Here is a 9223-nt window from a genome sequence, read left to right on the forward strand (position 1 = left end):
GGCCACCTCCGGATGGAGTGAGATGAGAAGGACCTGCTGAGGTGATCCACCAAATGTTCTTGCTTCCAGGCAGGTGTATGGCATGCCATTCATCTGATAGCCACACACAAAAATCTCAAAAGGCGGAGAGCTTCTTGACAAAGGGCTGAAGACCTGGCACTGCCCTGCCTGTTGATGTAATGCATTGCGGTGGTATTGTCCATCAGTACCTGCACCACCTTGCCCTTCAGATGGGGCAAGAAAGCCTGACAGGCTAGGTGAACTGCTTGGAGCTCCCTGATGTTGATGTGGACGGCCAGACGGTCTTGCAACCAGTGGCCCTAGGTGCTCAGCTTGCCCAGGTGGGCTCCCCAGCCCAGGTCCGAAACATCAGAGAGCAGGGTTGGTGACAGGGATAGGGTTGTGAAGGGGATTCCCTCCAAAATCAACCTAGGGTCCAACCACCAATCCAGGGATGACCTGATGTGATCCGGCAGCCTGACTACCCAGCCTAGGTTGTGCCTGTGGGGATGTAGACCAATGCCAGCCACACTTGAAGAGGCTGGAGATGGAGCCGAGCATGGCTGACAACATACGTACACACATACATACATACACCTGCAGGCAGGTGTGAGCTGTGGTGAGCGGGTGGCTCTTTACATGGCAGATCAGGTCCGACATGGCTTGAAAATGCACTTCCAGATGGAAGGCTCTGGCTCACGTTGAGTCGAGAACCACCCCAATAAACTCTATTCGCTGGATAGGTGTTAAAGAGAATTTTCTCTCATTTATTAAGGAATGCACCAGATCAAGGCTCCTCTTCACTTGCTCCCAAGACTTGCCCTCAAGGAGCCAATTGTCAAGGTACAGGAAGACCCGGACCCCTTGACATCTCAGATAAGAAGCCACTGGCACCAAAGATTTCGTGAACACCTTTGGGGCCAATTAGAGGCCAAAGGGAAGCGCCATGAATTGAAAATGGCATCCGCCCACTATGAAATGGAGAAAATGTTTATGACCTTGGAATATGAAAATATGGAAAAAAGCATCCTTCAAGTCGAGGGTGGTGTATCAATCTCCTGGATCCAGGGACGGGAAGATGGAGATCAGGGAGACCCCAGGAAACTTCAGCTTTCTGAGAGACTTGTTGAGGAGACAGGTCCAGAATGAGTCTGAGGCCCCATTTTGTTTTTGGAATTAGGAAGTAGTGGGAATAGAACCCTTTTCCCTGTCATGTCCCAAGGCACCTCCTCCACCGCCCCCCAGGTGCAGGATATTCTTGACCTCTCACGAGCAACTCCTTGTCCAAGAAGGGTCCCTGAAGAAGTAGGGTGGGAGGGACAGCCAAAAATTACAGGGTATAACCCTGAGATACTATATCCAGCACCCAGCGGTCTGAGATGACCCGTGATCAGGCCAAATGGTAGGGATGAAGACAGTCAAGGAAAGAACAAGGTGGATCCGGGGAATTGACTAGGGCATCGCTCTCAAGTGTGCCTTCAAAATGAGTGCCTCTGGCCCCTGGATGCTTTGCCAGGGCAAGTTGCATGGTTGAGCAGGAGGAGGAAGGGCAGCGATGACTAAAGCACATGTCTATCCCTTCTCCTTGCAGGCCCTTGACAAGGCTGACAAAGCTTTGGTGATGGGAACAGCCTGAACTGCTTCTAAGCAAATTGTGGTGTATGATGCCCATCGAGCGAAGGGTGGGCTAAGTGTCCTTTAACCCATGCAGCCTCTCATCAGTCTGCTCCGAAAAGAGACCGTTTCCATCGAATGGGAGTTCCTGGATAGAGGTCTGCATCTCTTGGGACAGGCCAGTGGTCTAAAGCCAGGAGCTGTGCTTCATGACCACCACCGATGCAACCACCCTAAACGCTGAGTCCACCACGTCCCACATCATCTGGAGAGAGCACCTAGCCACCACAGTGACCTCCTCCAACAGGATGCTGAATTCCGGGGCTGGACCCTGAGGGAGGCAGTCCCATAAGTTAAAATTGTACCTGCCCAGGAGGGACTAATGCTTCATCACCCAGCATTGCAGGCTGGTTGTTGAATAAGTTTTTCTCCCAAAAAGGTCCAGTCTTTGGACTCTCTATTTTTGGGAATTGAACTCGTGTGCCCCTGCTTGCCGAGACAGCCAGCGACACCAGAGGTGGGTGGGCATAAAGGTACTGAAACCCTTTGGCCAGGACAAAGTACTTTTTTTCGACCCTTTTGGAGGTGGGAGGGATGGACGAAAGGGTTTGCCAGAGGGCGTTGACAATTTTCAGGATCCCATCATGCACTGGTAGTGCAACATATGTCAGAGTAGAGGCTGACAGAAAATTGAACAAAGTATCCACCTGCTTGGCCATCTCCTCCACCTCTTGGCCCAAGTTCTCGGCCACCCATTGAAGCAGCAGAGCATAGAATTCCTTTAATTTGTCTGGTGGACTAGCCCTCAAGGGTCCTGTGACCATCTCATCCAGGGATGAGAATGATGACTGTATCATTGAGGGAGGCTCCAGGGCATCACCCCCGTGTGGATGGTTTTGGGGTTGATGCTGTCTCCTTTACCCTGACCTCCAAGTGGGTTTCAAGCACTTAGCCCAGTGCCACCAGCTGTTGCTCCAAGGCAGCGGCAGATGAGTGATGTGAAGGGGGCATCGTCATCACCAGCATGCCCCATGCACTCCAATAAGGCCAATGTGCTGGCCACTGGCTATGCTGCCAAGGCAGCACTATAGACATAGACGTGGCCTCATGTGCTCATTCGTGCTGGTGGGGTCTTGGTGAGAGGCTGAACTGTCCTTCCATGCTGGAGGAATTCCCTTCCAGTGATCACGGCGGGGCCATCAACATCTGTGTCCGACTGTCACCATGGGAGATGGGTGTTTGGAGTGGGAGGATTGGTGCCAGTATTGAGGGGACTGTGCTGGGGGAACCGGAATCATCACAGGGAGCACTCCCATGGGGCAGGCGACTCAGATCTGTGCCAAGAGGATGACCAGCGGGAGTGTGAACGGTGCTGATGGAATGGAGACCGGCACCTCCCACAAGGTGATCTGTGTCAAGATGGTGGGGACTGCGATCACAGTGCTGGTGACTGAGGATGAGCCCTTGAGGAACTCTGTTGCAATGCCAGAGATCTGTGGTACGGAGATGGAGAGGGCTGCCTTGTCTCAGGGGATCAGCAGCGCTCCACTGCCCTCTGAGGGTTCTTAGTGGCTGGCTTGCCCTCTTAGGGAGCGTTTGCCACTTCCTTTGGGGGGGGGGGAGCGATAGCTCAGTGGTTTGAGCATTGGCCTGCTAAACCCAGGGCTGTGAGTTCAATCCTTGAGGGAGCCATTTACGGATCTGGGGAATAAATTGAGGATTGGTCCTGCTTTGAGCAGGGTGTTGGACAAGATGATCTTCTGAGGTCCCTTCCAACTCTATGATTCTATGAAAGCTAGCTCTAGTTTTTTTTTCTATGACATGTAGTGCCGGTAGCATGGGTGGAGGCCTTGGTTCTCTCAGCGCTGAGGGAGCTTGGGAAGGTGTCGATGCCATCAGAAGTTTGGGTCCCCTATTGTTCCTGGGAGTCGGTGGTGAATCCTGTTAGGTGCTAAGATCCCAACCGGGGAGGCATGTCCACGTGGCTCTGGAGTGGCAGAGTGGCCCAAACTGGGTCCTTTGCCTGATGCGCCATGGCCTTTCTTGCCCGGTTCTGGGGAGCTGTGCTTCTTCATTTTCTTTCTAGGCACTGGTGACGGGGAGCGGTGCTGAATGGAGTCCAGTGCCCTGTGCACCAAGACCAAGGCACTAGGTGAGTCTTGGTGGGATGGGGTCAGAAGCTGGACAAAGGGCAGCCTTCATGAAGAGGGCCCTCAGACAGATGTGCTCTTTCTGACTCTTGGGTCAAAATTTTTTTTATAAACAGAACACTTGTCCTTCACATGTGATTCCCCCAAGCACTTGAAGCAGTTGCTGTGGAGGGTCACTTACAGGAAAAGGCCTGTTTCAGTCCATGCAGGGCTTAAACCCCAGCGACCGGGGTATGCCCTGCCTGCGGTCAAGTCCTCACTGGAACTCTTAACTCCTAACTACCCTTAACAGCTACTTAACATTAACTACTATAAACAAATATTTAAAAGGCCCCTAAGGCTCGAAATCAGAAGAGATGAAACGGCTAGCCCTTGCTATCCAAGGAAAGGTTCTCCTACTAGCCACCCCAGAAAGTAAGAAGGAACTGAGGGGGCTTATGGCAGGCAGCACCTGATATACCCACACATGAGCACGGCACTCAAGGGGGCACCACTGCTGGCCATACAGCAACTGCTGTGGCAAATATCTCCGACGACAACACACATGGGTGTGCACACACCTAAAGTGGAATGGACATGAGCAAGTGCTCGAAGAAGAAAATGTGTTTCACTGGCATCCAGCTAACACCAGACCAAAATGTCACACTTTCCCTACTAAAATTACACAACTGTGAAATGTCTAGAAACAAAACAGTTAAAAGGTACTGCCACTTCATCCTTCCTCACTAACACCCCACTTGACTTACACTGTGTAAAGTTTTATCTACAAAATATTAGCATTTAAAGTTTAATATGGATAAAAGACGGCTTTTACTGGTCCATCTCTGTACTCTCTCCATACTTCCCTTGGCTCCTGTATCTCACTTCTGCCTTCTTCCATACCCCATCCCCTCTCCATGACCCTCCTGTGTCTCAGGTCTTCTACATCTGAATACCTTGCCATTTCCTACTCCATGTCCAGGAGCCCCTCCAATCTCCGGCTTTGCTCAGAAGCCACTCATTCCAAAATTAGACCACAACCAGTGCCCCCAAGACAGTGTCCCTCCACATCCCCAGACCTCCTCAGTCCCCCTTCTTCTACCCTCTCCCAAATGTCTTTCCCTCCTCAATTGTCTCTCTCTCTCCCCCTCCCTCCATGTTCCAGATTTATAAGACAATCACTTGAGATTATTTTCATTTGTCTTCTGGTATCAGAGAGGTCACATTTTCAAGCCTTCCCCCATAACCATCATAAAGACTAGCAACTTGCTCTTTTTGTAAATGCAAGTTGAGATTCTTATATAATCACATCCAGGAATTGAGGTTTTAAGTAAATACCAAAAATCTTGAGAGCTGGCAACACTGTAGAATTTAGGCCTAGGTCCTCAAAGGTAATTTGGGTAATTCCCACTGAAATTAATCAAAGCCTTAGAGTCAGAGCTCTGAGATACCGAGCTGAAACAGCGGAGCTCCTCATGACAATCTGCTGGTCCTCTAGCCAACAGTCTCTCCCTGTGGAGGAAAAGGTAAAGGAAGAGGATAAACAACTTCTGCTGGCTGGTTTTCTATTAGTATAGCTCCACTGGTGCGGTAGGTGATTTACAAATAGGTATGATCATGACCACACATACAAATGCATAGCTGTGGGTTTCAGGACCTTAAAGGCTAGCCTTAAACAACATTGACAGGACATTCATGAATTGATCCCTGCTTTGGAAAAAAGAAATACTGACAGATTTTCAGCCCTGGGTGATTGGTTTAGATCAGTTTGCATTTTCAAGGTTATTTTTTATAGAAAAAGGACTAGAAATTGATTCATTAAAATAAGAAAATTGAGTTTGTTCTGCCCCGTATAGGGCAGGATATTTCTCAGTTCACAGGAGGGTATGTGTGGAAATCAGTGAGAATTTTAATTCCCCCTAACCATTCAGTTTCCTTCTTAAAGAAACCCTTGGGTTTGAACTGTTGGTGACTTTACTTTCAAAATGCATTTTTATCCTACTTTGAGCTATATTTCTAAAAGTATCTTCGTTTTCTGTTCACCTGATTTGTATTGCTAAAAGGTCAAGTGTTCTCATTTGATGTCACTGTAATGTTTGTTTTTATCTGAGCCCTGACTGGATTACAAAAGTCTTGAACAAAAGTCTTTTGATGTGCCTGTCCTTAGTAACACACATACATGCATTTTCTTTATCTTCTACTAGTCAACACTTCTGTCCTTTAATAGTGTTGTCAATGCCAAAAAGGATATTCTGTTTTTTGACTCTGCTCTTTTGCATGCATGCTACAGATGTCTGTGTAGTGAAGTTTTTTTACACAATCTGCCGTATGTTCTGCTGTGCATCTTGGTGTGCTAACATGTTTTACTGTGTTGTTTAAATGTTTAATGTTTATAGTTTTGTTTAAGAATAAATTTATTCAGTAGGGTCATAGAGCCAGAAAAATATAGCGAACAGCTACAAGTTTGATACATACATTCAAAGACATTGTGCTCTTTCAAAATTAATTTGTTGCAACTATCTTGCATGTCTACGCGATGTTTCAGTCCCTTCACACACATTTTAACTTCCACTGTAAATCTGACTAACAATGAGCGTTACACTCTCATATAGCAGTCTGCACTCTGTAGGACTTGTGTATTTTTTTCCTTTAAACATGTGAGTTAATTTAGCATCTGGGAGAAGAGAAACAAATTGAATGGCTTTAGCCAGTGCTCAGGGCAAGCGCACACAGTGTAAACTTTTGCCCATAAATTGTGAATGCACTTTGCTCCAAAGCTGAGGCTTTTGTATTGTTCATTGGTGTTTGATTCCTATTAAATTTGAATGGAGAGCTATGTTTAATATCAAGAAAGAGGAACATGTAAGCACTCTAATAGCTTGAAACCATTTATATCTTTAAAAATAAAGTTATGCTTTTTACATTTAATATAATTATTGGGGTGTGAAACTTAAAAGCATATTTTTAAGGAAATGGAAGCATTTTATACATTTCTCTGAAAGTAACAAATGGCCAATTATGACAATGGTGAATTGGCCCCTGTCAAGGCTGAATCCCCACTCTGGCACTTCGAGTGCAGAAGGTGGAGGCCTGCAAGGATTTTAAAAATTAATACTCGCCACTCCAGGCTTGTATTACACTCCCAAGGTTACAGCTTTTCTCTGACCTTGGATTGGTAAATGCTGCCACCACCCACATGCAAAAATACCCCTTTGAACCCCAGGAGGAGCACTTGGGAATTCCTCCCTGTGGGGTACCCCCCTCTGGGGAAGAGCTGAGAAAGAAAATAAAGGAAATTAGCTGTTGCTACCTGCTAATCAAACATTCACAAACTTCTTAGGACACCAAAAATCCTATCCTAGCCTTAAAAAAAGGTAAATTTTATGAGAAACAAGAAGAAAGAAAATACATCTGGAACTTAGGCTTTTGCTAGATTTTAAAAGAGCAATTCCAAAAATTAAGTACCAATAATAGCTTTCTTGGGATCCAGTTTAAAAGTTACAAGCAAACAAAGGCACAAAGGCACCTTAGGTTTAGCACAGAGGAGATCCACAAGCCAAAATAAAGAAATAAACCAGATTGCATCTAATTTAAACATTCCCTGTCCAATGATTTCTTCTAGGTGTGGAAGATGAATTTTCATACCTGTTTTAAGCCTTACACAATATTCCTGTTCCCCTTCTCCAGAGAACAGACAAAGAGGAAGTTTCCCCTGTCCTCCCCAATTTAAAAAGTTCTAGTCTTCTCATTGGCTTTTTTGGTCAGGTGCCCACTCTTTTTCTTTTACCTGTGGGCTTGTTAACCTTTTACAGGTAAAGCAAGCAGAGAACAGACACCAAGAGGGATTTTACATCTAACTGGCTGGCTGGCTGTCCATAAAAGGGAGCTACACCCGTCCCCCCAGCCTTCATTTATCATAGCCCCTAGGTCCAATCCATTATAAATTATTTGGATATTCAACTCCAGTACATTTTGTTTTGATTATAAATAAAATCAATTGGTCACTGTTACATCACTTTATTCTTTAGTTATAAAATATTTCTACAAGAAAGCAGAAGGCACAGTAATGAGATGGGGAGTGGATCAGTCCCTGACAGAATAGTACTGAAGACTTTATTATGAAGTCACACAATTTGCCAAGTGCAGGTAAATGGGATTAGGGAATTTGGTTTTTCTGTTTTAATTCTATTTATATTAAGTTGATATACTAAATCATCCATTAAATAACCATTTCAATGACTCTGTGATGAAGCATATTACCTATCTGGGACCCGCAACTGTTAGGAATCCCAGGGTTCTGGGCTAGCATTCTGTAACAGGAGGAAAGGGTTTTATAATCAGGATTCAGAATCAGCTGGAACCCATTAGCCTCCCAGTGAACCCAGATGGAAGAAGAAGATTATGTCAGAGGAACTGGAGAGTTGGACTGCAGCAGAATATCTCAGGTGGGAATGTTTCCATAGGACTACAGGGATGTGGTGGTGTTGCCAGCTTCCATGAGTCTGGAAATATTTGGTGTTTTAGTTTAAGTCCTAGCTTCTGGAATCAATTGATGGTGTGAGAATCTCAGCTCTCTCTCTCTCTCTCTTTTTAAATGAAGTTTTGAGCCATCATGGTTGTGGAGAAAAGCTTGAAAATTTGACCTGAGTGTACCCTAGAGCTTGAAAACCAGAAAGTAAACAAAAACAAAACAAAAAAATGCAATATTCACTAGTGGTTATTTTTTTAAAAAAAATCTCATAATATTTAAGATGGTCTGTCAGGGTTCCTTCCCCACTCTGAACTCTAGAGTACAGATGTGAGGACCCGCATGAAAGACCCCCTAAGCTAATTCTTACCAGCTTAGTTAAAAACTTCCCCAAGGTACAAACTTTGCCTTGTCCTTGAACAGTATGCTGCCACCACCAAGTGTTTTAAACAAAGAACAGGGAAAGAGCCCACTTGGAGACGTCTTTCCCCAAAATATCCCCCCCAAGCTCTACACCCCCTTTCCTGGGGAAGGCTTGATAATAATCCTCACCAATTTGTACAGGTGAACACAGACCCAAACCCTTGGTTCTTAAGAACAATGAAAAATCAATCAGGTTCTTAAAAGAAGAATTTTAATTAAAGAAAAGGTTAAAGAATCATCTCTGTAAAATCAGGATGATAAATACTTTACAGGGTATTCAGATTCAAATCACAGAGGATCCCCCTCTGGGCAAAACCTTAAAGTTAAAGAAAACAGGAATAAACCTCCCTCTTAACACAGGGAAAATTCACATAAAAAAAAAAGATAAACTAATCCGCCTTGCCTGGCTTACCTATACTGGTTGCAATATTGGAGACTTGGATTAGGATGGATTGGAGAAGATGGATTTCTGTCTGGCCTCTCTCAGTCCCAAGAGAGAACAAACACAAACAAAGAGCACAAAACAAAAGCCTTCCTTCCCCCAAGATTTGAAAGTATCTTGTCCCCTTATTGGTCCTTTGGGTCAAGT

The sequence above is a fragment of the Caretta caretta genome, chromosome 4 (genome assembly GCF_965140235.1).
Source record: "Caretta caretta isolate rCarCar2 chromosome 4, rCarCar1.hap1, whole genome shotgun sequence".
NCBI classification, from domain to species: Eukaryota; Metazoa; Chordata; order Testudines; family Cheloniidae; genus Caretta; species Caretta caretta.